Source organism: Bombus terrestris, chromosome 4 (genome assembly GCF_910591885.1).
Source record: "Bombus terrestris chromosome 4, iyBomTerr1.2, whole genome shotgun sequence".
NCBI lineage: Eukaryota > Metazoa > Arthropoda > Insecta > Hymenoptera > Apidae > Bombus > Bombus terrestris.
The window spans coordinates 3,166,702-3,194,251 of NC_063272.1; the positions used below are offsets into that span (position 1 = coordinate 3,166,702).

General features: G+C 35.1%; 1 protein-coding gene across 5 annotated transcripts in view; it reads left to right on the forward strand.

Annotated features, from left to right (window-relative positions):
* The window catches only part of LOC125385000, a 64,606-nt gene that overhangs the window by 17,946 nt on the left and 19,110 nt on the right, over window positions 1–27,550 (forward strand). For 3 of the 5 annotated variants that reach the window (XR_007223911.1, XR_007223913.1, XR_007223914.1), the window contains one exon: window positions 9,428–9,474. The exons of 1 other annotated variant lie outside the window; for it this stretch is intronic. The gene's annotated coding sequence lies outside the window, so the exon portion shown is untranslated. Of the gene's footprint in view, window positions 1–9,427; window positions 9,475–10,133; window positions 12,652–27,550 lie in introns of those variants that run through there. One more of the 5 variants, XR_007223915.1, reaches the window with a different exon arrangement.

A 27,550-nucleotide genomic window follows, 5' to 3' on the forward strand; every position in this document is an offset into this window, starting at 1 on the left:
AGACTGTTTGATGTACCCTTCTTGCGTGTCAGTATTGTTTCATAAAAATGAATTTAAAGGAAACTATTTGGAAATTGAGGTGGAAGATACCCTAAACTACGATAAAAAATACACACGTACACACTATTTATACATACGTTCTGAGAGTGTTCCAAGGATGAAATGTTAAACAGCGTTGAATATTAAAACTATTTTAAAAATTAGAGGAAAATTAAGCCAGCTTACTGCTATTACTATTAGGACCGAGTATTAAGAACCAGATGTTACTAATCAGATGAATAATGAATGAACGAACAACGCAACGACAAGAACAAATTCTTTTTTTCGAATAAAGTCATCACACACACGCGCGCTTGTACGTTCACCTGAAGTATATAATAATTTATTATATTAATTAATAAGCCTATATACTCTACAATGATATAATTAGTTAATCGTTGAGCGTGGTATCGCAGGAAATGCGTGGACGAAACGTGCAAGCGCATGTTTATGCTCGAACGAGAAACTAAGTTTATCGAATAATTGAAAATATTCCGCGAACCTATTCCATAGAATTAAATAAAACGTGGCTTTAAACGTTATAAAATTCCTTCTTCTTCTCGTCTATTCGATTTAAACCCGACTTTTTCGCGCCTTCTTCTCGAACGACAGTAAATTAGAGTTGGAAATATTTAACGTCTCAAATAAATAAATAAATAAAAACTAATCGAAATTCTGGATTGCGTGATTGTGGGAATAATTTTCCCAAGTATTGAAAATTCAGGCAACATAAAGAAAGAGCTTAATACGTAAAGATCGAAAGAATGATCGAAAAGTAAAATAGAATTACCTGTCTGTATTATTTATTCCCGAAACTAATGAACTAAATAGAAAGCGAATGAAGGTGAATTTTCTTTTGAAATTTTATCTCGCATGGGCAAATTACTCTATACTTTGTAGTACGTATACAGGAAATTCAATTTTCATTTAAATGCAGTGCACGTAACCTCTGGTCTATCGAAAGGAGAAACCTACCTGAAGAGTTCAATTCTGCCATGTGATATTTAGACTCATTCTTCTTTCATACATTTTTTCTATATTTCCATTTTAACCTCGTTTCTCCTTTCTCCGCTACCGATAATTTCGCGTTTCTGTCTCCTCCAATGTTTCATCTGTCCACGATCTGTGCAGTGTACGGGTGTCTCGTAGAATTTGAACTTCAATGCGCCGACAATGAGTTACCTACCTGCGGCTTGGAAATTATTTTTCATCGTCCTATTCGAGAGAGTTTACGCAATAGGTAAATTTCGTTTGTTTCGATAAGTCGGTTAAATTAGAAGCGATGCATAATAAAATACGGGTAAAATGTTTCGGGCGAGAAAGACTCCGTGGAACAGCGATTAACCTTTCGCGATTGCATGTAGATTCGATGACGAACTCGAAGATTCTTTATATCGAATAACCTTTGAAGCCACCATCTATGTTTATTTGTTAAGATTCAGATTCAAGTGATCGACCATTTCTGATTTCAAAGAGATGGCTTGGCTTTCTTATTTAGAAGTTTTACATTCGATCTTATGTACGAAGGGAACGTGAATCTTTATATTACTGCAGGGAAAGCTTGAAAGTTGGGGAAAAGGTAATTTCGTATTCTACATTCACCTTTGTTCAATTCATTTTTATGTAAATCATTCCGCGACACAGATAATCGCAATAGAAAAGGACTGAAACTTCGATAAAAACGTCCCGACAATCCGATAAAAATTGTCTATGCAAAGATATTTAATGTTTTCCACGCCTTTCCTCGATATAATGTTTGTTATCTAATTTTCTATTCGTGCATTTATTCTTCAGACTCGACGAAAAGATTCGCGGACATATATACACGTGGTTTCACGAAATTCTCGGGAAACCGTCCAATTTTCCAATCGTCAGAAAGATTCAGTCATTGATATGAAAATTGGTTTTGTTCCGCTTTCGAAATTTTTCAATTCGTCGTACTCGGGTTTTTGAATCCGATTGGTCTGCCCCCAACAACCTTACGACGAATCGCTCGCTAGGAGACGCCTCCATAGATGTCGGTAGAATTCGTCCAAGTCAAAAATATCGGTGGATCGTCTACCCGCTGCGGAGCAAAACAGATTTCAAGAAAATTCTCTCCGCCCATTATCCAGCAGTGTTTCGTCTTAATGAACAGTTCAAAAGACTATTAATCAGAGGATACGCCGCACGAAATCCTTTTTACGATCCGTCTCACAGTTTGCTAACCGTCGCCAGTAACAAACTCCAATCTGTTCCACAATCAACTCTAATTTCAAGGCAATCGGTCGATTACGGCTGGCGGACGTAAATCTCCACGCTAATTTCATTTTGGCATTCCAAATCGTATCTCGAAATGGAAATCACTTCCGAATACCCGGAAGATATAGTTCGCGGACCATCTTCGCGGGAAACATCGACTTTCTTTATTAATTCGTAATTGAGACTGATTTGTGTGGTTCGCGTGCTGTAATTCTCCGTATGTGCGTACCCTTTGCGACACATTCTAGGCACACGCTTTCAAAGAGATCTGGAAGAGCTGATTAATCGTATCATAAATTCACTTATCACTCGCTTTTTATCGAGCAATTATCACAATTTATTAATCACTGACAATTAGTCGGCTAAATGGTAACATGGACCGTTAGCATGGAAACGTAGAAGCATTTCAGCGTTCGCTGCGTACACGGGATTTATGGAGAAAAATACAAGCAGAGTAGAAATGCGTTTATTGAAACAAAACTTTAATTAACGCCCAATTAACGGAACGTTTGCTGGTATTATTCGAGCAAAGAGCGATACGTAGCGAGAAAAATTGGTAAGCTTCCATTATACGAACTCCAATTATATAAACAGTTCTCGTTTCCTGACAACTTTAGATAAATCGTCTTCCGCCATATTTGTCGAACGCGGTTTAACATCCGCAGCGGTCTCTCTGAATCCCGTAAAAACTGTGAAATGAAAGAAACGCATTTTGATCGTCCGCCTGTGCAACAGAACGAACGTTTCTACGTCGCTTTTGTTATTAAATGGTTTCGTAGAAAGTATTACGTGTTTCGTAGTATAGAGCCTTTTAATACAGTGAAAATACGGTCAGTTGGAAAAATCTGCGTACATCTCTTGGATAGAAAAAATATTTTCTACGTAAAGACGCAGGCAGAGAGGCGTGTGCAGTTGTTTAAGCTGTAAGCTGTTTGATAAATGTATTTTTAATATCTTTCTCGATAAATCCTCGTACATAGAAATACTCCGAAATGCTTTCACGTTTCTCTGCTAACGATTGATATTACATTTAGCCGACTAAAAGATTATGACGCGTCAGAACGCCTAGCGTTGCAGCGCGTGAAGTAGATGCGACAGGAACACGTTTACGCGTATACGGTAATAACTTTTAGTCAAATATCAACGTTTTCCTGACTTATCATCGCTCGTACGCAGAGACGAGCTCTGTCACGAAGCTGATCCTCGCTTTAAATTCTTACGTACTTCGACGATATGATTATTTAACGGGGTGTCCTGAATTAGAATGTTCTAAAACAGCGTCTTTTTGTGATTTTTTTCAGAAGGAAAAGAAAGAAACGAAGTTATTGAATTTTGAGGTGTGGCTTTATATATATTTAACGAATACAACGAATTTTTTTTAATGTTAACAAAATAATTATATCAGATTTCTAATCGTTTTCAATCGGCGTGAAAGATTCACCTCGTAATTCTTGACTGAAACGGAAAAACTAGAAAGGATTAAATTATTATATATTTTTCTTCTCGATGAACTAAAAAAGTTTGTCAAAAAGTTGATTTAAATAATTGTTATAGCACCTTGAAGTTTATTCTTTCTTCTTAAAAAACACATTTTTTTATTTTCCGCCTTCTTTTTTTTTAGTCCATCGAGAAGAAAAATATATAATAATTTAATCCTTTATTGATTCTTCGTTTCAGTGGAGGATCACGCCGATTGAAAAATGCAGCCCATGAAATAGGCTTAGAAATAATTTTACGCTGTTATAATTTTTCTTTTACTTTAAAAAGAAATTTTTTCTATTCGTTAAATATATATAAAAACATACCTCAAAATTCAATAACTTCGTTTCTTTCTTTTCCTTCTAAAAAAAAATCACAAAAAGACGCTGTTTTAGAAGTGATTAACTTGCGATTTATCGTATATTTCATCTGTTGAAGTAACTTCATGAAAAATTTTACATCTTTATTTATGTATATCCATGGCCTGGAGATTGCTATTACGCAGATATATTGCAAATAAGGAGCGGCGCATATTATCCTACCCTTGAATGTATATTATGTTCTGGGTTGCAAGGTCTAGGAACAAAGAAACTAATAAACAGATTTCTCTTTATGTTCCCTGTAGCCTCTAGCCAAAGCCAGAAGCTTACCTTTTTTGGTAATATTCTTTTGCCATAAATTTATGAACGTGCTCCCTATCCTTCCATTTTCTAGTAATACTAAAAGATTAAGGATCTGAATCAGTATTGTATTATATTTATACCTTTATATTTATTTATACCTTTAATTTATACCTTATATTTATACCTTTAATCATTTCAGTATACTTTTCTATTACAAATTCATCCACTCGTTCTTCGATCAGTCAACGTCAAACTCAACATCATTCAAAACACGAATTAAACGACGAACGAGAAACGCCAGTTCTACGAAACATAGAAAAATAGAAACATTCCGATTTTTCTGATGAAACGTTATCGTTTCGAGTCAGGTGTTTCCGCTCGATGCGTAACATTTTTTACAATTGAAAGTGAAATTGTCGAGCATCGTTGAACAAAAATTCTACGTCGCAGCATGTACGAGCAATTTCAGATAAACACAGTTTATATTTTAATCGATGAACGGAGGCTCGATCTCGAGAACGTTTGTCGAAATTAATATTTGTAATCGTGGATTTCGATAATCCGAGAATTAGCTTTTACCTGATAGAAAAGAACTTAGTGGTAAAATATTGTTTTGTCAAACGAGAGGCTGTCTTTAAGTTTCAATCATATCGGGTACTTCGATTTCTTTAGGTGACTTTGATATTAACCCTTTCCACTCCGAATTTTATTTCAATTTCGTTACCAGCAACTCGCAACGCTTTTAAATTCAATTTGAAATTTACTTTAACTAAAAAAGAAGACAATTTAAATAAACAAAGGAAGAAACAAATTCATTTAAATACCAGTTTTATTCACACTATTGTCGTACCTTGTAATTTTTAAGTGTATGGTATATCTTGGAACAACTTCCAGGATGCAATCCTGGCTTTTTTTTTCGCGCGTTTCACAAAAAAAGGTGGGTCTGAAAGAATGTCTAGTGGGACTCGACAAAGGAGTTCCTGAGGTAAAAACTGATGTCGAGTCACACTCCACACAGGAATACAAAGGGTTAAATATGCCATGTATCGTTCGTGTACATACATAATTTTCTAATGTAATTTGATTAAATCCGCATGTTGCACGGTTGCACTTGATTGTCCGTGCGTTAAACCACCAAGATCAATTTACTGCCGGTATCGACATTAGTATTGACATTGCTAGTATTACGCTTGACGCTTTACGCCATCAAGATCATGAAAATCTATTTCGTCTATTTTTTCACATATGCCATGCAATTTCACTCCTTATCGATATATTTCAATTTAACTTTATTCCAACTTGATCGTGGTGTTTGAAATTAGAGAAAAACGTAAAATAATAAACAGAAAATAATTCTAGTAGTTTCTTACAGTAATTTTCTAAAACGATGCTACGCAATTGATAAAAATATATAAAATAACGCGTAGGGCAACTGCTGTATCATTTTACCGTGTTGCTGATTTTATCGATATAGACGTAAATTCGAAATATCAAATATCTTGACAGAATATTCGACCGGTGATCAAGCTCCTATAAACTCGATGGTATAAACTCTTGGCAAATTATATCGTAAGCATTAAGAATTTGCTATAAATCGTTCGTCGTGCCGTAAAACGTATCAGTTACAGAGCTGATAAAATTTTTCCATCGACGAACGAAATAGCCCGTTCCGTCGGGCGATACTGCGCGAACAAATCGAAGAGGACAACAGAGTCTCATAAACAAGCGAATCTGCTAAACAAGATCTAAAATGTTAAAAACACGTCGCTGATGGCCACGAGTGGTTTACTGCATATCGAAACTTTAAACTACGTTTCTAATTCGCGAGATGCGCGGGTTACTCGTGAGATAAACGAGATATAGTGGAAACTCATTGTCTAACTCGCTACAAGTTGCAAAGAAGAAGCCACTGATCATTACTACGACGTCGTGCACTGTGCACATTGATTCGTTTGAAACGAGGTCTCTTTATTTTTAAGCGAACTCTATTTATTACCGAACCGAGGTTTCACCGATCTACGCAATTAAATTTTTGCGTTTGCACGCGAAAATTTTATCCGTCGCTCGACCCTTGACCCAGACTAGTCGACCAAACTCGCGTTTCCGCAGGGAGAGACTTACTCAAATTTCTCATCGACCGCTCAATCGACCCGTTTGTACCGTAACTACCCTTAGGTAACACGAAAACAGAAGTCCTTGTGCCCCGGAGTACCACAGCACAGCTATGTGCCTGACGATATACGCGTTAATAAGCCACGACCCATGCGCATTCTTGAACCCGATAACAGGATAGTTGCGTTCATGCGTAACATTAACATTCGTCATTTTTTCGATCAATTTACTTTATCCAATTCTATGGGATTCACGTTGCAACTATGAAAAGAATTTGCGACTGTTTAGACGGTATTTTTCTTCTTGCTATTTATTACTCTTCCACCTTTTTTTTTCTTTTTGTACGTGAAGAAATCCTCATGAACACTCCGCTGCTGCTAATAATCGGTAACAGTAGAGTAGTGTCGGACTCTTACCGACTAAAATTTCACGATAATCATCCTACGCGTACGACAGGAGTGCTCCAGGAACCTCTCATGAATTGTCTTCAGTTGTACCCTTTTCCGTCGTCCTCTTGTTCGAGCCAATCCTAATAATTCTCCGACTGTTGAATTTGATGCTAGAGAGGGGGGAGGGGGCATTGCCCCTAGCGTTATCCCCTGTTTTAGTCGTGGGTCCGTTGGGACGGCGATGAAGCGGTTCTAGGGCCGCCTGACCGCCATCCCCCTGCATGCGTTATCCTACAAGGGTGAGAGTTCTTCTTTCTCTCCCTTTCTGCTCGCTCGCAAAAGAGGCGGACAGCCTCGTATTCCTATGGTTCGCTCTCAACATCGTTTCTAGAATCGCCGAGAGTGTGTCAATCTTTCACCTATAACGTGCCGCAGGGAGTAGCTGTGTAGCTCCCACGCCGGACAAAGCTCCAGCGCGTGCTGCGCCGTGTCGCTGCCCTCCCTGCTTTTTCAAATTCGCGATTTAAAATTTATATTAATTTATATTATATTTAACATTTTCGCGATTCAACGTTCAAATTGAAATCTTTTTCGTTCTTCATTAAGTTAAGATTACTAGAAAATAATCGTAAATGCTGCTTTATAATCATATAATTCAAGTTAGAAGTGTGCACATACCTTACTATTATATATAGAATGAGCAAATACTGTTTACTAATATCTTCTACACGTTTCAACGATATATTCTGGACGTTTTGCTTGCGACGAAATAACGAATGCGACTGGTTTGTTGAAATAAACGAAGCCTTGTTATAATGCGTCGCTATCAATTGCGCCACAGTGGCCTCCCCTGACCACCAATAAGATAAATGGTCCATTGGGGAAAAATGTTGTCTTACATCGTCATTTTATTATTATTTTGCCATTATATGCTTGGAACAATAAAAATATTCCCGTGGCGTGCTGAGTGAAACATGTGATTTCGGCTTGTCAGTCAAAGTGTTAAGGAAATTGAGCTACTTCGTAGTAATACGTCGAACTATTTTCTTTTAATTACACAACTTCCGTTTGTGTCTTGAAGTTTCGTAATAGACCTCCGTGGCCTGTCCGTGGTCCGTTGTGTTGATACGTCTTTTGCATATTCTCACACTGAGTTTCACATCTTGTACGTCTGTACGTTGTCAGAGTTTAGGCGCAGCGATAGTACAAGTAGTTAGAGGTACGTTCGAAGGTGAAGTTCAAGTTTCAAGCTTCGAGCTTAGATGTTCAGTAGGAGAGATGCGAAGGTCGTTGGTTGAAAGAGTAGACCATGGACGTAAACCAAGGAGAAACGTAACTGAAATTCTGTGCTACCCAGGAGAGCGAGGATGATGAGAAGCGAATATAAAACAAACATAGGTTGCTGGCAAACTCGAGGGAACAATAACTCGCCTCGTTCGCGTCAATGTCGCCATTGGTACGCGGTTATTCCGCTTTTTGATCCTCGAATTGAATTAACGCGAAATAGCAGCCGAAAGCCTTTGTGATTGACGTGACTTTGAATAACAGCGAACAACAAAAATTCGATGCGACGCTCGAGCGCGTGGCAATGGGAGCAGAGGACGCAAGTACGTCAACAGCGGTGCAATTTAACAATTCGAATGTGGCGAAGTGCATGGAAACCTTTAATCCGAATAATAGCAAAGAAATAACTGCTGTTTCTTGCACGATTCTCGAGCGGCGTCATCGACCGTTAGCTCTATCGATAGCGTCCGTCGCGAAACAACAGTTTGCGTATTGTTCGTTGATAAAATAGCCGAGTATCGATTATCGTTCAACCCGGCGCGGCAATCTTTGACCCGCGGCCGGCATTATTGTCCAATTATTGGAAGAATTCGAGAATCGACGCAGCTTCCTATTGGCTTTGTTCGAATTTACATCCAATTCGCGGAATTAATTGGATTCATTCCTTCAAACGTATCTTCATTTATCTTCGATGTGCGAACGAGTTTCGCAACGTGATGGAGCGTACCTTGTGCTACTTCGTTTACCCCAACAGACACAAAACAGAACGATTCTATCGATCAACGAGGATGAGGTGCCTTTATTTCTTTTTTTTTTTTTCCTCCTCGGTTTGAGCAGAGTAAAAACAGTGCGCGTAGAGTGCGTTTTGGCACTCGGTTCGGGGATCGGCAATCCATTAACGCTTCTCTGGCTCGTGTTGTTGCAGTTGTTTGCGATTCAAAGTGATTCGAGTTATCAAGCGACGTATAGTTTGGCGGCGTAGCCTGTACAGCTCTTAACGTACCAAGCTAAGAGTTCTCATAGAAATCACCTCGAGTGCCAAGAAACAAGTTTTTTCGCCAGCAGGAGAAAACTTGATGTAGTTCAGCCTTAACATAACATCCAGATTCACGAACGAGGGAAGCGTACGGGTAGAGAGGCGTGTGTGTGTGTCGGCTGTTACTTGCAAAGGAAATTCTATTCGTCGAGATCGATGGCATAGACGAAAGCTAAGAAACGATCGACCAATGTTTATTGAAATTTATATTCTTTTTTTTACAGAAACGACGTTGCGACACAATCTTCCAGTGTGAGTGGTAGCTTATTCGGTAAGGGAAATCACAGTTAAATTTCATAATACGGTATTTTTATCGGTACGTAGAACGTTCTCCGGTAAAACATCAAAATTATTCAATTTTGCAATTTACAATGTTTTCTTCGCGCAAGTACCCTTCAAGTAAATTTATTAATTTACTGCAGAGATTACTCGCGTGTTTTTATTCTTCGAAAGAATTGCAAATTAAGCGTCTAACGCAATTTTACGTCGTGCATATTTATGCGCAACTGTGATACGAATTCAGAGGTTCGATAAGGAAAAAAAAGAAAAATGAAAAAATAATGTGTATTCTGTGCAACCACGGAGAAAGGAATATCCGTTGAACAACCAGTTTGTGAAATATCGATTGAATTTTTTACCGAATAACTTGCTGAAAATAACGTCAATTGTTTTAAAATTAATAAAATTTGTATTCCATGCAAAGATATTAAACCGATAGAAATGCCGATTTTATCTTGACGTTTTCCATTATTTTCAAAACAACTTTCTCAACAATTGTAGCCTGAACTTTTACGGTACACAGTTTAACCTTTATACGGTAACGCACTGTCGTAGAACGTATTTCGCGTCGTATAAGAAACAACAGAGAATAGATTTTCTGTTCGAAAACAATGAAAGAGATTTAATAAAAACAGTTTTATTATCGTGCAGGTACGAGAGACTTTTATCGTGAAAGCTATTTCACGAACATATTTACCATGGTGTACAAAACGGTGGAAAATTCAGGAGATAATTTTCACGAAAAAGAGATATATCACGTAGAAACGTATCATCGAGAAATATATATTAATTATCGTTTGTTCTAATAAATAATTAATAATTCAATTACGATACGCTTATGGTCGATTACAACTCATTCGAATACCTCGTAATGATTTAAACGAAGACGTTTAAAAGACATGCATTGCTCCTTCTATCAGCTCGACCATCGTTAAGATTCTCTGAAAAAGATCATTCCGCGAGTATAAAAAATTACCTTCGTTAAGTCCACACCGTTCATCAAGTCCGTTAAGAAGTTCATCCTCCGAGGAAATGTTTAAGACAGGGGATCGAGGCAAAGCGTTCGATGAAAGGACAATTAAAGCGAACGCGTCCAATGAAAACATATCAAATCGAATTCGTTGTTAACTAATTTCTCGAATTATCGAAAAACATCGCTTTAATTGATTTTCGAACGAAATACATCGGTTCGAGGGTTTCAGGGTTTCAATTAGATTGCCGATGTTTAGATATTTATGGAAATTCGCGTAGCATGAAAAAAAAAAGTATACGCGAAACGTGAGAAGCGGAAAACACATTGTAGATGTGGCAATATCGATAGTGGACGAAACAAATTTTTATTTGGCTCGCATATTTTTATGGAAATTCGTAATTCCATCGATCCGAAATTTTATTAAAAAATATTTTTTATCGCTTCGATGAAGGTACGAATGAATTTACGCGTGAACACCCCTCTTAACGGGACCCAGAACTTGGCAGATTTGTCATCTATTTTAAAAAACCTTCCATCGTTCGATTTGATAGGCTGTTTCCCTTTTTGATCTGGTATTAAAATATTCCCTTTGCTCAGCCTGGAAGTGATCTCCAAGTCACGGAAATAAAACGATAAAAGAAAAACAGAGCGCAGATAAAATTTTCCACGAAACGTTGGACATGTCTTATGCCGTTAAAATTACTGAACCTGCTCGAACGAGCTGAATAGCTTTTTTCGCAGCTGTACGACAAGTTGCACATCGTTGCACGCCATTTGTCGCGATTAGCTGCCGCCGACTAATGTGGAGAATTTCGTACAAGTCGTTGACTCGCTGCTAATTAAGAAGGCAAAGTTGCCGAGTAAGACGTCCGAATTATCTCCCTTTCTTTTTTCCCTTTTCCTATCCAAACGAAACTGACAGTATTAAAAATGAACGTTTTGGCGGCGAATAAAAAAGCTGAAACTGCGTTCCTACTAACGCGATTCTTGTCGTGATAACAAAACGCAATTACTATGCACGCCGATTTATTTAATTTTGCTTCTCGTTGGAATTTCTGAGAGAAATTTTTAGTGATAGTGAAAGTAGCGCAGGATGACAGCTAAAACAACTTAAGGAAACTTCGACGAGTTAAAAAAAGGGCAGAAGTTTATTCTACGTCGAAGATAATACCGAGCTTAAGCGGGCTTTATCGCGATATCGTTTCACGTCAAAATATTTTTCTCAATAACGTCAAAGTCTTACGTTCGTTTTTAAAATCCTACAATTTCGATTTTCTTAACGTCTCGGAAGATCGCAGAGGAGAAAAAGCGCGACAAGAATATTTTCATTGACCTTTCCGCTTTGTGACCACCTTGTAATTAAACGGAAAGATTTTAATACTCCATTTATTCCATTCCTAGGATTCCTGAATTCCATTCATAGGAAATTCGAAATGGAACACGAAAAAATATTTAAAATATATAAAGTAGCGTTTTCTACAGCAATTGGTTGGTGAGGCAATTTTCAACCGAGATTCTACCTTTTTACATTCTCCAAAATATGGATCCGCGGTTTAATTAGAATTTATTGGGAAGAATATGCAGAAACACGATGCAAGGACGAGATACAAGTTACGAAAGGATTTGCGAGTAACTTACGAGTAGCTTAGCAGCTACGATCTGTGAAATTTCAACTTAGTAAATCTTCTACACGAGGAATAGCGAGAGACAGGAATTTTGCGGAATTGGTCTTGTCGAACTTGGATTCGGCTTGGATTATTCGATAGAAAGAGTGACGATCTGTCGTGTGTAGCGGAAAAGCGTGTGAAGCTTTTCACAGAATCGTCGCAAAGGGAAACGATTATCGCGTGAATCGCTTCTCCGAGATATCGAAAGCTGCATCAGACCTGTTTCGAAGAAAAAGAATTTAACATACCGTGTCCCTTATCGATCCGGAGCTTTCACGGGCATTTATCCGCCAACAAGAGAAAGCTTTCGCTTTCGATATTTCTATCGGGCGCGGTGTGCGTTGTCCTGGAAAGCGGCCACGAGTTTAAAGCGTCGTTGAAAGGCGTATTCGCAAGAATTGTAAAGATCAGATCGCAAGCCGAAGGCAACGGGAAGCCGATGCTGACAAATGATGTTCACCGTAATATCGTAACACGACGTATTGTACGGGATATCGACGACGTTGTGTTCGTTACCGATGTTTTCCACTTAGCTGTAATTAAACGAAAGCGAGGATGATCTGAAAGATCAACGACGACAGTCAGTGGCTCGTTCTTCAACGTTACAAGTTCTTGCGATTGTCGTTCATTTTCAAAAAACGAGATGCATAGAACAGTCGTCGCGTACGTTTTCTCTGCGTTTATGAGAAATTCGAAAACGAGTACACAGAGTGTACGAAATAATGCAGAAGCGTATAAAATATTCAAAACAGATATAAGAAAATTTTCTACTTACAAGACAAGTTTCGAAAGATTATGAAACTTCCGAGACGCGTACAGGACATTCTTTCGCTGTCCAAAGTTGCTCTAAGGGGATGAAATTCACCTCCGAGAATCGACCTACTTTCCGATTTTCCATTATAGCTTTCAAGCCACAAGTATACATAGAAAGAAACTTTTCGGACGAGAGTTACATCTTTCGATCAGCGCCTATCGTTCGATAAAAGTATCCGTCAATGTTACAGCAATAGCGGGAAATTTTCAGAGATAGATTTCACTCTCCGAGGGTGAATTGTGGCAGAAAATAAAAATTGCGCCATACGCATCCACGTATTCTCTGCGTGCAATTTCAAAGTTCCACAATTTGTTGAATTTACGCGTTGACGTGTGCCTGGTTAATGAAGCGCGTTTTCATTTATTTTCGTTGGAATATGTATATCGTGGTCGTTTTATACGTTCAAGAGAAATCTGAAATCATGCAGAAATGGATACAACGTGCTCATAACATGTAAAAACGTATCGGATGTCGTATACGTAAACGTATAAAATATCTAAAGTAGAGTATCTGTTGCTTGTAACACCAGCAGGTTGTCCCCTAATCGTCTTTGTTTTACAAACATATCTTTTACGACAACGCATCTTTATACAAACACGAAAATTCAGTCAAACAATGCGATCTTCATCTTAATAGGACAAAATGGATCGTACGTAATTCGATAAAATAATAGAAAACAGAAAAATGTTGCGCGTCTATGATTTCCTTATAGAACGAAAGAAACTTTTGCCACGATCTAATATAATATTTAACAAATAACGGCAACTTCCGGTTCAAGTGTCTCTCTTAATTATTTTCGTGGAAATATGAGCGCGCAATAAATATTCACAGTCTAGTTAGACACAGTACTGTGAGAAGAAAGTAATAGAATTTTTATCGCTATAAATAATAGATGCATATCCTTTATCACTGGTGGCATCCTAAATCATGCTAGTGGCTTTTGACGTGTGACACAGCCTGGATATTTCTCTTCGGTTATTATCTGTTAGTCTGTATGTCCGGAGCAAGCTACATATATAAATGTACGTACATATATACATACATACATACATACATACATAGTATATAGCAACGACAGGAAAAAGACTCGCAGCGATTATTTTTCGTTTGCCACGAGTCTATGAATCATTGGCGTTAGTCTGCTTATTCGACTGCATTTTCCGTGGTAGTTCGATGTGATTAGGATAGCTCGTTACATAGTCGAAACATTGTTGAAACTGCTATATGACCATGATATTACAGAATGAGTGTGTAAAGATGAGAGAAAAGAGAGCGCGATAGGGAGAAATTTTGGATCTTTGTTGAAACGACCTTTTTCGTTTAAATAATATGTAAGTTTTTTATTTATTCAAAGATAGCTACGCATCTTTCCATTTACGTAAATCGATCTCTTCCATCTTCGTGAGTTAGATCTGTCGAAAGTTCTTTCGCTTTCTCGAGTTGGCAAGTTGGAAAAAAAAGAATCCCTGACATCGACGCGAAAAAATAATCGATTTGCCATAGAATGGTCATGTACAGTGAACGACAATACTATCGCAACATCCTTCGCAATTGAATAATTTCTTCGTAAGGTCAGATCAAACGACTTGAGTTTTTGCGAGGTTTATTGTTATTGCGAGTTATTGCGAGGTAGAGGTTTATTTTTCAAGCTTTCTTTATCTGGGTTTAGAGCAACGGAAATTGGAACATCTTTCGAAGATTCGCACACGTACAGAACGTTAAAAAAATAATTTATTCCGAAATCTTTCAACTTTCGATTCGCCTTTCATCTCTTCGATTCGCCATCTGAACAAATATTTCGAAAAATTCAAATCAATTTATATGCTCGTCCTTGCTTCTTTCATAACACGGATTACTATCATTTTGAATGAACATGTGCTTTTTTCGTGATTCGAATTAAAAGAATTAAACAAATCGGAACGTTGTTTTCCTTGTTGTAGCATTAACATTTTTATTGCGCTCGTAATTCACGATACTTAGGTTGCAACATACCGAAGCTCTTCTCATACTTGTATCGCATTAGGGGCAAATGTTACATGGTTGCAGAACCGTACAAGCAATATGCTGGAGACAAAGTGGGGTGGGATTTTATGTACCAAGTTAATGCTACATTCCGTTCTCGTTCACCCTAATGGGACGGCTTAATAAATATCATTCGATATATCTTGAAGGTTCCGCCATTTCTATCTGAAAGTTGTTCACCAAGGGTAGAAGGTAAATTATCGTTGACATTCCCTTCAATCTGACATAAGAGACACGAAGGGGACGAAAAGATTGAGAATTAATGGTCAATATGATCTTGTAGATGATTTCTAAAATGTTCTGAAAGGGAGATAGCGACTGAACCTATACTGAAGCTATACAATCTTTACATTTTTTTCGTGTTTAAAATTACCAATTTCTACATTTTACGTTTCCTTCATAAAATTAGAAACTTTCTTGACGAAGTTGCTAATAATCTACTTGGCCAGTCGACTGTTGCCACCTGTTTGGAAAACGTTTTCCTAAAAAGCGATGACGAGTATATTCAAACACAGGGTATGTGCAACTGTGTAGTATGGAATTAAGTTGTCAAATAAACTAAACCAGAATAACTAGTGAAATTGACTGGTTTTACAATTTTATTTTAAAATTCCTACTTCATGTTATATTTTTTTCCGCAATGATGTAATGACTTTTGCAACGATAACTAAAAGAATAATATAATGAATCTTGTTTTGTTTTTTATGTATTCAAACTCAAAATAATGTATCAAGGCTACCTATACCAATATCAGTTAAAATACCCGGTACTTGTCAAGGTGTAAAAGGGTAAAAGGGTCCCACAATCTGTTTCTCACAATCTGAATCCCAATTAACCAGTTTCCTCGTTTTGTACAACTTGCCACGCGTTCTTAAAATTTTTACTGCGTGTCATTCGATATAATGATAACATTTATCAGGAAGTGTATCAATCCTATTATAAGTGTATCAATCTTAGTTCAGGGATGATGGTCCCAGATGGATTAATAATCCCAAAAATGCACTACATAACATGGAATTCCTTCTGTAAGAAAGTAATAAATCACTAAATATAAAAATATTCCATTGTTCCTTTTTTTTTAAAGACCAGTCATTTTCGCTGGTTTTAGTAGAAATAGCTTCGTGTTAACTATCGGTAGTTCTAGCGTTAAGTTGTAACGAAACGACTTTTTTATTTTTCAACTTTATTGCCGAAATTTATCGCAATTGAAAACAGCAAGTTTTAACTATTTTTTACGCACGACGAGTATACTCGTCAAAGACAATTGACTGATTAAGATATTCTGTATGAATTTACCATAGAATCTAAGCGGACTGACATCGATGATAAACGTACTGTCTTTTTCACCTTAAAAATATCTTCTTATTAGGTCTAAAATAATGAAAAGGGCAGGAAACTTGTGAAACTGCTTCCCAGGTATAAAAAGAAGAAGATATAGGGGGGGGGGGCGTCAAAGGTTTTTAGCAGGGAGCGTTTCAAAGTCGCCAAATAAAAACTTCGAATGTGGTAATTTTTTTTTAATAATAAAAGTTTTATCGATGCTATATCGTTTCTCCCTGGTGTCTTCTGTACGCTTTGAGACATTTATGACCATTCGTAGGTGAGAGTGAAAGTTAATGATATCTCGCTTACATCGGAACAGCGACTTTATCCCTTCAAATTTACAATTTCGATCTTTTATTTTATCTTGTGAAGTTTTATGCTTCCAGCGTGTAGAGAGGTGTCTTTGCATCTTCGACTTTGCTTCGATCAACGATCGAGAATTTTATCTTCTGCAATCAAGTTTATTAAGTTGGACCAACAGAAGAGTTGCTCCAGTATTACTGTTCCTTTGCCAAGTATTCTAGATTTACTTATTCGTTTATTTTTATAATTATTATTTATCGATTATGTCTTATTTATCAAAATATTTCTTTGTAGTCAACAAGCGACACGAAGGTCATCGAATGAACAAACACGAACTTATCGTATTTGTGGTTTTCAAATATGCCGCTAATATTTATACGTTTGTTAGAAAATTTGTGCGTAGCACGGCGAAAATATGTGAATTATCAGAGGCAAAGTACTTTATTTAAGCTCCGTTCCGCCAATAATATTTACAATTATATTAATTTGTACGACAATCTGCGGTTTATTGATAAATTCTCGTTTGATAGATTTTGTATAATCGGACAGAAAGCTGGCAAAGGCAACGGAGAATTCGCAGAAGCGTTCAAAAGGGAATGTTACCCTCGTTCGTCAGTCTGCTTGTTAGCACCCCCTGTAAAATTAATGAGGAGATCACCCAATAAGAAATAACTGCAGATTTACAGATAGGGTTCCACCCACGCAGTGTTTACCTTCTAATGAAATTTCCAAGAGATAATGCTTTCTTCAGACAATTCCTCGGACTATTCGCGCGTTCAATTTGTATAATTGCTTCCTATCAGCCAGGACAATTTATTACGACGCAGTTTGCTAGCGATTAGCTATCAAACTTAAACGAAACTATTCAGATCGACGCTTTGGTAATGACATTATCGATGATATATCATTCCATGATACGTGATATAATTAATTTATACGTTATATCAACGTATTATATTATTTTCATCGCGTTGCTCTACCTATTATGGTTGTCGGAGCATCCCATAAATAATTCGATTGATCGAGGAGCGAAATTTGCGACAATGGAACTCGTCTCCGTAGAAATTTTATAAGAGGAAAGTAGAACATTTCATAGGAAGACAGCAGGCAGCTGTGGAAAATGATAAGAACATTAAACGGATAGACTTAACCAGTTAGCCGTCTTCGACGAGTATAGTCGTCACGAAGAACTGGCAATATTTTGCATTACGACGAGCCCTGTTGGTAATAACATTAAAAAATGAAACGGTCGTTTTATTACAATTTAATTCTATATTGTAGCAGTCACTTTGTGTTTGACGAATATACTTGTCGTTTCAAACAGATTGCAACAGCCTAATGTTACAACATCCCTGTAAGTGAAAACTTATAAGCGACTATTATTATTATTATTATTGTTGTTGTTGTTATTATTATTATTATTATTATTTTTATTATTATTATTATTATTATTATTATTATTATTATTATTATTATTATTATTATTATTATTATTATTATTATTACTATTATTATTATTACTATTATTATTACTATTACTGTCTCTATTATTGTTTCTTGAAAATTTTTAAAAATTCAAATTTTCAAATTTTCAAAAATTTGAATTTTTGAATTTTTAAAAATTTGATAATTTGAATTTTTGAAAAATTGAAGTTTTAAAAATTTGAAAATTTGAATTTTTGAAAATTCGGATATTTGAATTTTTGAATATTTGAAAATTAGATTTTTTGAAAATTTGGAAATTTGAATTTTTGAATATTTGAAAATTTGAATTTTTGAAAATTCGAATATTTGAATTTTTGAATTTTTGAAAATTTGAATTTTTGAATATTTGAAAATTTGAAAATTTGAATTTTTAAAAATTTGAAAATTTGAAAATTTGATTTATTGAAAATTTGAAAACTTGAATTTTTAAAAATTTGAAAATTTGAATTTCTATTTTTGTTTCTATTATTGTTTCTATTTTTGTTTCTATTTTTGTTTTTATTTTTGTTTCTATTATTGTTTCTATTTTTGTTTCTATTATTGTTTCTATTTTTGTTTCTATTATTGTTACTATTATTGTTTCTATTATTGTTACTATTATTACTATTATTATTATTACCTTATTTCACGCATATTTATGTGCAACATAATATGAACAAAAGAAAGAAAGTTTAAAAACATTATTACCATTGCCAGTGCGTTATGGTTATAGCGTCATAAGAAGCAAAAAAGGGGAATAAAAAGCGTTAAAACGTCCTAACTTCAATTTCCACGGCAAATGAAATTGTTTACTAAAAGGTATAATTTACATCTCATGGCTAACATATGTACATGCTCGTTAATGAACGTTGCAACACCTGCTGGTTTTCTATAACATTAGAAAATAATTGATCAGGATTACTAGATAAATGATATGATAAAATAGAATTTTTCGGTATTCGTACGAACCAAGGATAGACGAAACGCTGAGTGAATGTTCTGAGTGATAATTTCATTTATTGTAATTTCTGTTTCATAAAAATCAATCTCTGCGTTTACTCGTTAAGTTTTTCCTTTTAAATTCGGACGTACATGAACGTTAAAGATTCTAAAGTTCTCCGTTATACCGTGATAACCGAAATGAAAATTTAGATTTCAATTTCAGAATCGAATGGCCTCTACTGTGTCTATTTATTGAAGGGTTAAAAATATGTTGACGATCTGTTCGGTTTATTTCGTATTTGTAAAATTAAATTTCCCTTTATCGAAATGGTTTGTGATTACGTGTAATTGCAATTGAAATGATCAAATGTCAATTCTCTTCTTTCCTGAAATTCATTTATCTTACATCGATCGACAACGTAAATGTCAGAGACTGTCGTTATAAATATCTATAAAACGTCAATGTAATGTAACGAGCGACGGATATATAGAAATTTAATTCCCTGTTATTTCTAGTTTTCCGAAACAACTGATAATAGCGACAGCGTGTAACGGCAATAAATAAAATAGCAGGCTATTGTATTTCGTTCTAAATTAAAAAAAAAAAAAAGGATCAATGCAGCGGAGAGTATCGTTGAATTATTAATAAGTTGAAATGTTAATTTAACACATGCATCGAATTTAAGCTTGGCTCAAGTACGTTGTTGATTGGATTTTTAATTTGGTCCTTTATGGAACTAGGCTAATTAACCTGCTCAGTTTTTAATTATCATTCCTGATTACATTGCAACAGATTAGCTCTGACGATTTATGAAAGTTGTTCGTGTACTAAAATTAAAACGTTGAACGAAGATATAAAATATGCGGAAGGCGGCGAAGCTATAAGAAGTAAACAAGCGATGCTCTTTAATATTGATAATCGTTAGATTGTATTCTAATGATTAACCGATTACTTTAACGAAAGTGAATATAATACCTTTACTTTCGTTGCATTCATTATTACGTTTATATATAAAATTTGCTGCTATTAAATTCATTATGATAGTGAAAGAATAATTCCGCCGGAATATTATATCGAATTTCAATGTTAAATGATTATTAAATTATAAACGATGATAAACCATAATAATAAATTATGTCTACCACGTAGTAGGTACGAGAAACGTATAAAATTCTGTTCAACATACACATAATAAAATAATAGAATAAACGAATTGCTAGCTAATTGTTTCATTATAATTCGATGAATAATATCGTAAGTTAATTTCGCGTATATTCAATTACTGAAACACATTGTGTATAATAAGAAATATTAACATCAAATTACCAAGTAATTTAATTTCTGATCTCGAGATAATCCGCGTGATATCCTCTTTATCCTATCGATATTAAATTTTCACGAAGAAGTTAATTTCAAGCGAATGGTAATATTAATCGAATGTTAAGCACGTATTCTTTGCTACGCTGTCGCAATGCTATGTTAATTTATCAAGTCGATAAACTTTTCGACCGGAACACGTAATACGCAAACTTTCACCAACTAATACGAGTTGCAAATTATTAACGCGCTATTCGTTTCTCTAACGTTATTAACTAAGAACTTGCAAATTTCTATTCAATTTCGAGCAATATACGCTGGAATAACGTTTGAGACGTTGTTAAAATTGGAAATTGCGATAAACGAATCGTTGACTTTTATCGCTTTCCTACTTACGTGTTACGGGTTTGTATTTGTCGAAAATTTCGACAATGTTCTGTCTATTAAAGAGAAATTACATTCGTCGTTCTCACATGTAAAGTTACTTCACCAATTAACATGGAACGCGCGTGTTTCGTAACACAGACAGCACTATCCTTTAAACCTTGCTGCGATAAATAGGTAATAATAATAATAATAATAAACCGATAATTAATACAATGTTTATGCTGTATAGAGTGTACTATATATCTATATAATAATCTATGTTTAATCTGTGCATTGAGGTTGAATGATAACTCCGACAAATGTGAATGAGAACTCCACGTGTGTAAATGAATTTCATTTTGTAGCCGACAGATGAAATTTAATAAATTATATATATAATTATATATATACTGACAAAATGTTATTTTCTATCTACTTTCTATTATCTAATTTTTATTTTAAAAATAACATTTTGCTAGTTTTAACTCGACTTAGTTCGCGAAAAAATCGAATTTGCAAATTTATCAAGTATACTTAAACGACGGTATGTTCCGGAATAAGTAGGACTAGATAATCGACAGGAGGTGGTTTCACGTGTGAAAATAAGTCGAAAACGTAAAATAACATTTCTTCGTAGAACGCTTTGTTTCCCAGAAAAATAAATTTGAAAATTTCTCATTTATTCGTTAACATTTATTATCTCGAAAATGAAGCCTTAAACGGGAACATGTTACTCCACATTTTCGACTTGTTTTCACACGTAAAATGACCTCCATGTCGATTATTCAGTCCCGTCCAGTCCGGAATTACCCACGTTCCGGTATGCTTGATAAATTTTCAAACTCAATTTTCTCGACAACCACGTCGAGAATGCAAAAATTTTTATGCTATATATATTTCATTTATATTTCCACGAAGAATCACGCGGTGCTTGCTTCTTCGTATCACTCGGCCCGGGCTCCGTACATCAAACTTGCACGTTGAACTATCTCCGCTATTTTTGTCTTTCTCATATCTATCTACATATTAAAACTACGCTGAGACAACTTCTTTTTCGTCTTTTCGAGTTTCCTTTGAAACAAGAAATGGAGATAATTTTTATTACGAAAGTCGATAACGTCGCTACGTTGTATTTGGCGTTTAATATCGAGTACTTATTACGAAGAAACTTGCTCGAGTTCTAAATGGGTCGTGTTGTTTTTCATTGGGGAAATTGATAAACGACGATGTGGAAGTAAAATAGTTGACAGTTCTCGTTCGTGCAACATCGCGACGATCGTTCAAACCACGCTGTTCTCGATACTGCAAACAACACGTGACGTCAAAAATGCATCGACGGTGTGACGTAGAATGTACACGTACGAGAGGTTGCATGCTTGGTGTGGGATGCAACACATGGTGTGTAACGATAGCAACCTCTATGCTATACATGCTCGTATAAGTAAAACAACAAACAAACAAAAAAAAAAAAGAAAGAAAGAAAGAAGAAGAAAGAAGCGGTCCGACATTGTAACTCCCTGTACGCTTTAACTTTGTACCTGTAAGGGTTGAACCGTGCGGGTTGCGAGGCGATCGATAGACTACCTAAAGCTGCACTCACCAGGTCTTTGCTTTATTGGATATCACTCGATATCTTTCAAGAAATCGCATTCGAGTGTAGTCGATTGATTGGAGCGGAGGCCTGGCTCAAATCGCGTCTTCCTTCCGGCTGAATTTTGCGATACTACGCTTCGTCCGAATCTTTGATCGGTCCCTTTAACGCGCAACTTTCTAACTTTTATTTGCCTTCATTTTTCCCCACCTTTATTTAAGGATTTTTACTTAACGATTCCCTTCACGCAGCACGTGCTATCGCTTTTTTTTTCTTTTTCTTTTTTTTTTACTTATTACGTATATTTATTGCTCTTTTATCTCTTTCTTTGCCTGCTCGTTTCATTCCTTTATCTTTTATTTCTTCGTTTCTTTATTTCCCTTATTTCGAATATTCGCTGTGAACTCCTTCTTCTGACATTTTTTCCATCTTTTTATTCATTCTCGTTATTTTACATTATTTCGTTATACGTTGCCACGTCTCTTTCTTTCTGTTTTCACAGATTCCGCGTATCTTTCTGTTACCTGCTTGTCAATATCTATCGCCCCCGTGTTCATCGCATCATCTAAATCGCGTACAGTCTCGAGGCCTTTTCTTTCCGCTCAACGTAACTTGCTCCTTCTGCTGTCAACCAATTTTTTATATTCCTTTGCCGAGGATGACTCTATCGCTCTATTATCTGCGAACGACGTGTCTAAAGACAGTTCACGTGCAAGTCTCGTTCTTTCCTGCTTTTAAATGCGAAATTTTCAGATCCAAATGTTTGTGTTTAATATTATTACAGTGATCTTTTAGCGTGGCGTTAATTTGTTGTAGGAGCAAATTAAATTTCCTAGATAAGGGTTAATATCTGCTAATAATAATTTTCATTGACAATCTGACTAACAGACGACGGTAATTTTTTATCAATTTTCTGACGTTATCAATTTCCAGATATCGAGGCACAGGAAGACAAATTACTCGTCCGATTTAGCGCAATTAATTATTCGTCTTACTCTGATACAATAATTTACAACGTACAGTAATCGGAAATCGATCGTAATTTTCGTCGGTATAAAAACCGGGGCTGCTTGCAGCCTGTCGTTTAATGCGCAAAAATATTTAATATTTCTGGAACTTTTGAAAATCATGAAAGTTTTACGACGCGAGAAATTGATGATGTTCGTAGTTGAATCGAGAACTTCAACCGCGATTTATGATTGTACACGTAGCTGCAAAGAGTTGGAAATAATTCACCAAGTTCAGTCAGAACAAATTGATCAAAATATAATTCTAGACGTATATAAACGGTAATATAAATTTCTTGACAGAAATTCGTTTTAAGAATTATAAATTCCAGAGAATGAAATTAAGAACTTTCGGGAACTTTGAATAATCGGAATGCAGCGTAAAATTCAAGTACGTCGAAGCATCGAAAGTTATTTTGATCACACGTCACCGTTTTATTAATCTTGAAACCTTAAATCTTTGTATTCGTTATTTTACATATCGTAATTAAAGTACAATAATTAATTCTTAATTAATTTAATATATATCATAATTTATTAATATTTAATTCTTTTCCTTAATCATTGATGGAACACAGATCCATTTTTTTACTAAATAACAAAGAAATATTAATTTACTTTGGAAAAATTTATGAAACTATCCACCTTAGTAATAAGAAACATCGAACGATCATTGAAACACTCGCGTCTGACTAGTTACTGTCTAATACTACTTTTCAGGCTACACTGTATCTTCATTTGCTATACTTATACACTGTACAATTGTTATTATATATAATTTATATATATATATATATATCTGTGTGTGTGTGTGTGTGTGTGTGTGTGTGTGTGTGTGTGTGTGTGTGTGTGTGTGTGTGTGTGTGTGTGTGTGTGTGTGTGTGTGTGTGTGTGTGTGTAGTAAACAAATTCTATCAACAATACAGGAGTAATATTATTTAATATAAACAACGTATATAATTTAACAGAGACATTGATCTTTTTTCGTAAGTTTGATTAATTTCTTATTTCTTAATTTCTTCTCACTTTTTAATTCTATTTATTCAAAACATATATATTTAATATAATCGATACAGCTGCATAATGCGAAGCTTCATTAATTAATATCAAAAACGTTCATCGTTTTCAAACGTCAACTGTGAAAACAATAATAATATATAACAAATTATTAAAAAACAAAGTAGAATTGTAATTGACCATTGTTATAAAATTGATAGAAAACAAAATAAGTATGCGGGGAATTGAGAATTAGAATTAGAAAAATAATAAGATTAGTAACAATTAATTGTATCTTTCCATATATAACTTCTGCAGAGTTCTCTTCAACTTCGTCCCTGTAATTGAAAGCTCTGACTGACGTAGCCCATTTCTTTTCACCATTTTAGCACCGTCACTTAGAGGAGGATATTACTTTCTGTAAATACGTGAATTTCAATTTAACTTCGCAGCTGCGTAAAATGAACATGCAGATAATGCCGGACGTCATCTTCCATTTTACCGTACTTCACATTTATACACCGTTGCCTGCTAAAATGCTTTATGACTATCGGCAATTTTCTTTTACGATCAATATTTTATTAATTATTAAGAAGACAAAATGTCAGTGAAATCTTATTTCCAACGTACGTTGTCGGAAGTTTTGTCTCATTGTCTAATTTGTATTAATAATCAGCTATGTTTTCTTCTTCGTTATCAACGAAACAAAATATCATTGAAATTAATTTACAAGCACGTATTAATAAAGAAGTATGTTCGCTTTTATAGGCAATATCATATTAATTATTAACGGAACGAAATATCAATGAAATTTATTTCCAATTATTATTTGGCTGATTCGTGATGGTTGATGAACAGATACATATATAATACATTATTGTTAAACTTTTCAACAGGTAGTTCAAACTTCGTCAATCAACGTGTTGATTTACTCGTTTTGATGAAATTCCTATATTATTACGAGAAATTCGTTACATTATCCAATGAAACAAGCGATAATGTATTTTATATTCAATTAAAATTTTAACTAAATTCAATACGCGCGTATTCGAATCTGATAATGAAAACCGTATATATATCATTTTTAAGTGCTGTGCCAGGGAATAAATGTTTCAACTATGAAACTATCGCATGCAAGTTGTATTAAGAAGGTCAAAATTATTAAAACGACAACTGCTGGAAAAGCAAGAACTAAAACTCTCGTTCTACTCGCAGAATTTCCACCCGAAATACTTAAATCATTTTTCTCTTCAGAACCTAAAAACAGCATAAAGCTGGAAAGCGCACTACTCGAACATAGTTGGCGTAATTTTAACTTGAGAACGTTCAACTGCATCGAAGTTCTTCGTTTAAAGAGGAATTCTCGAAGCATTACCCGCCTTGCGGTTCAAACTTTTTCGAACGTTGTTTTTGTTGTATCCTCGTCATTTTTCACTGCCGGACGTGTATCAAATGCACTGCATTGGAACTATCGTTGCTGTAATATTGTAATATCGGGGAAAACCTTGATTAATTAAGAAAGTCTACTTGACCATGGGTCATCCACCTCTGTGGAACGTGTGTATACCGGAGCCATGGTACAAGAGGTTGCCAGTGTCACGTCGGAGACGCAAGAAATCACGAAACCGATAGATCGCCGGTGATCTTGTGACAACGACCATACCCAAATAAAATAAATAAATAAAAAAATCCTACAATGTTAATATTTATAATCTAATATTAAGATTATTATATTATATCGTATTAATTGTTATATTACAATAGGAAAATTAAAAATCAATCTGGGAATCTACGTGGAAGTTACAAGCGAAGCTCCAAAATAACAACTACGTTAAATATTTTTACTACTAATATTTTACTACGTTAAAAGCCAGTTTTCAATTTCTCCAAAAGCGATACGATTCAAGAATTTTAATCGTTAATAATTCTGATTACGAATAATCATTACGAACGATTCGATTTGTTCCTCGGTCGCTCGATAATAATTTTAGATCATGGGAATTTAATTTGAAACAGTAATCAATGGAAGTGACCTGAATTTTTGTTCGGTTATCGAACAGTGACCATTATCAAGGAAAACCGAATTTTGCTTTGGTTACCGATAACCATTATCGATGGCGAAATTGATTTTCGATTATCGCCAAGCAATATCGATGAAAAAAATATTTTCTAGTCACATTCGACTATCGTCGATATTTGCTGATAATCGGTTTTCACTGGCAACGTAAAGAAGCCTAATTATAAAACTGATATGTTTTATTAAGCAAAGAAAAAGATACGAAAATGTACGAAACAAAGCATAAGATAAAAGATATCACGGTGCAACTGTTAATAAAAATATTCTACTGCGATATCTTTCATCGTATTCGTTTCATATATTTTCATATCTTTTTGTTTGCTCGATAAAACACACAAGTTTTATGAATAACTGCGAACACACGTACTATTGGCTTGTTAACTAGGTGATTGCGGGTTTTGTCATTAGATGATATTGACAAAATTCGCAATCACCTAGTTTCCAACCCAATAATTATCAGTGACGTTAATAACGATTGATAATATAGCCAATGATAATTGACAATGTAGAGCAAATTTTTGCCATCGATAATGGTCATCGATAACCAAAATAAAATTTTCTCGCCACGGATAACAGTTACTCGTAACAGAAAAAAAAAAAAAAAATATTTTAAAAATCCGGTCATTTATGTTGGTTATTGGTAACCAAACTGAAATTTCTCTCGTCGATAACGATTACCGGCAATCAAAAAAACTTTAATCCGTTTTAACGGTTATTCGCGATCAAAAATTTTTTAATTAAAAACATCAACCTTCATATCGCAACTTTACAAACTTCTCTTGTAACAGTTATGATGTCTTGTAATTGTAACATTTATGGCAAATATACATTTAGCGAAAAATTAGTATACAGCATGAATAGAAGTAGTCTTAAACATTACAACTGGTGATAAAGATCGTTTCGCTAAATATCGTGGCTTAACACAGCGAATAATTGACTGCTCAAATATTTTCATCGTCTTTGCGCGACGAATATTTTATGTAACTTCTGGATACGGTTTTGCAGAGAAATTAGAAATTTTAGAAATTTCATAATCACGTATAATCGTGGCTCGTCGTGCTGTTAATGAAGTTTCTAAATATTTCGTGTAATATAGGAAAAGTGAAAAGTTTCTAAGAGTCTTCGAGTATCTTCGTGCGTCTCTGTGTGCGTATAATCGAGCGTCTTTAGATCGCGAACGTAGATCGAGGAAGAAATTGCCCGTC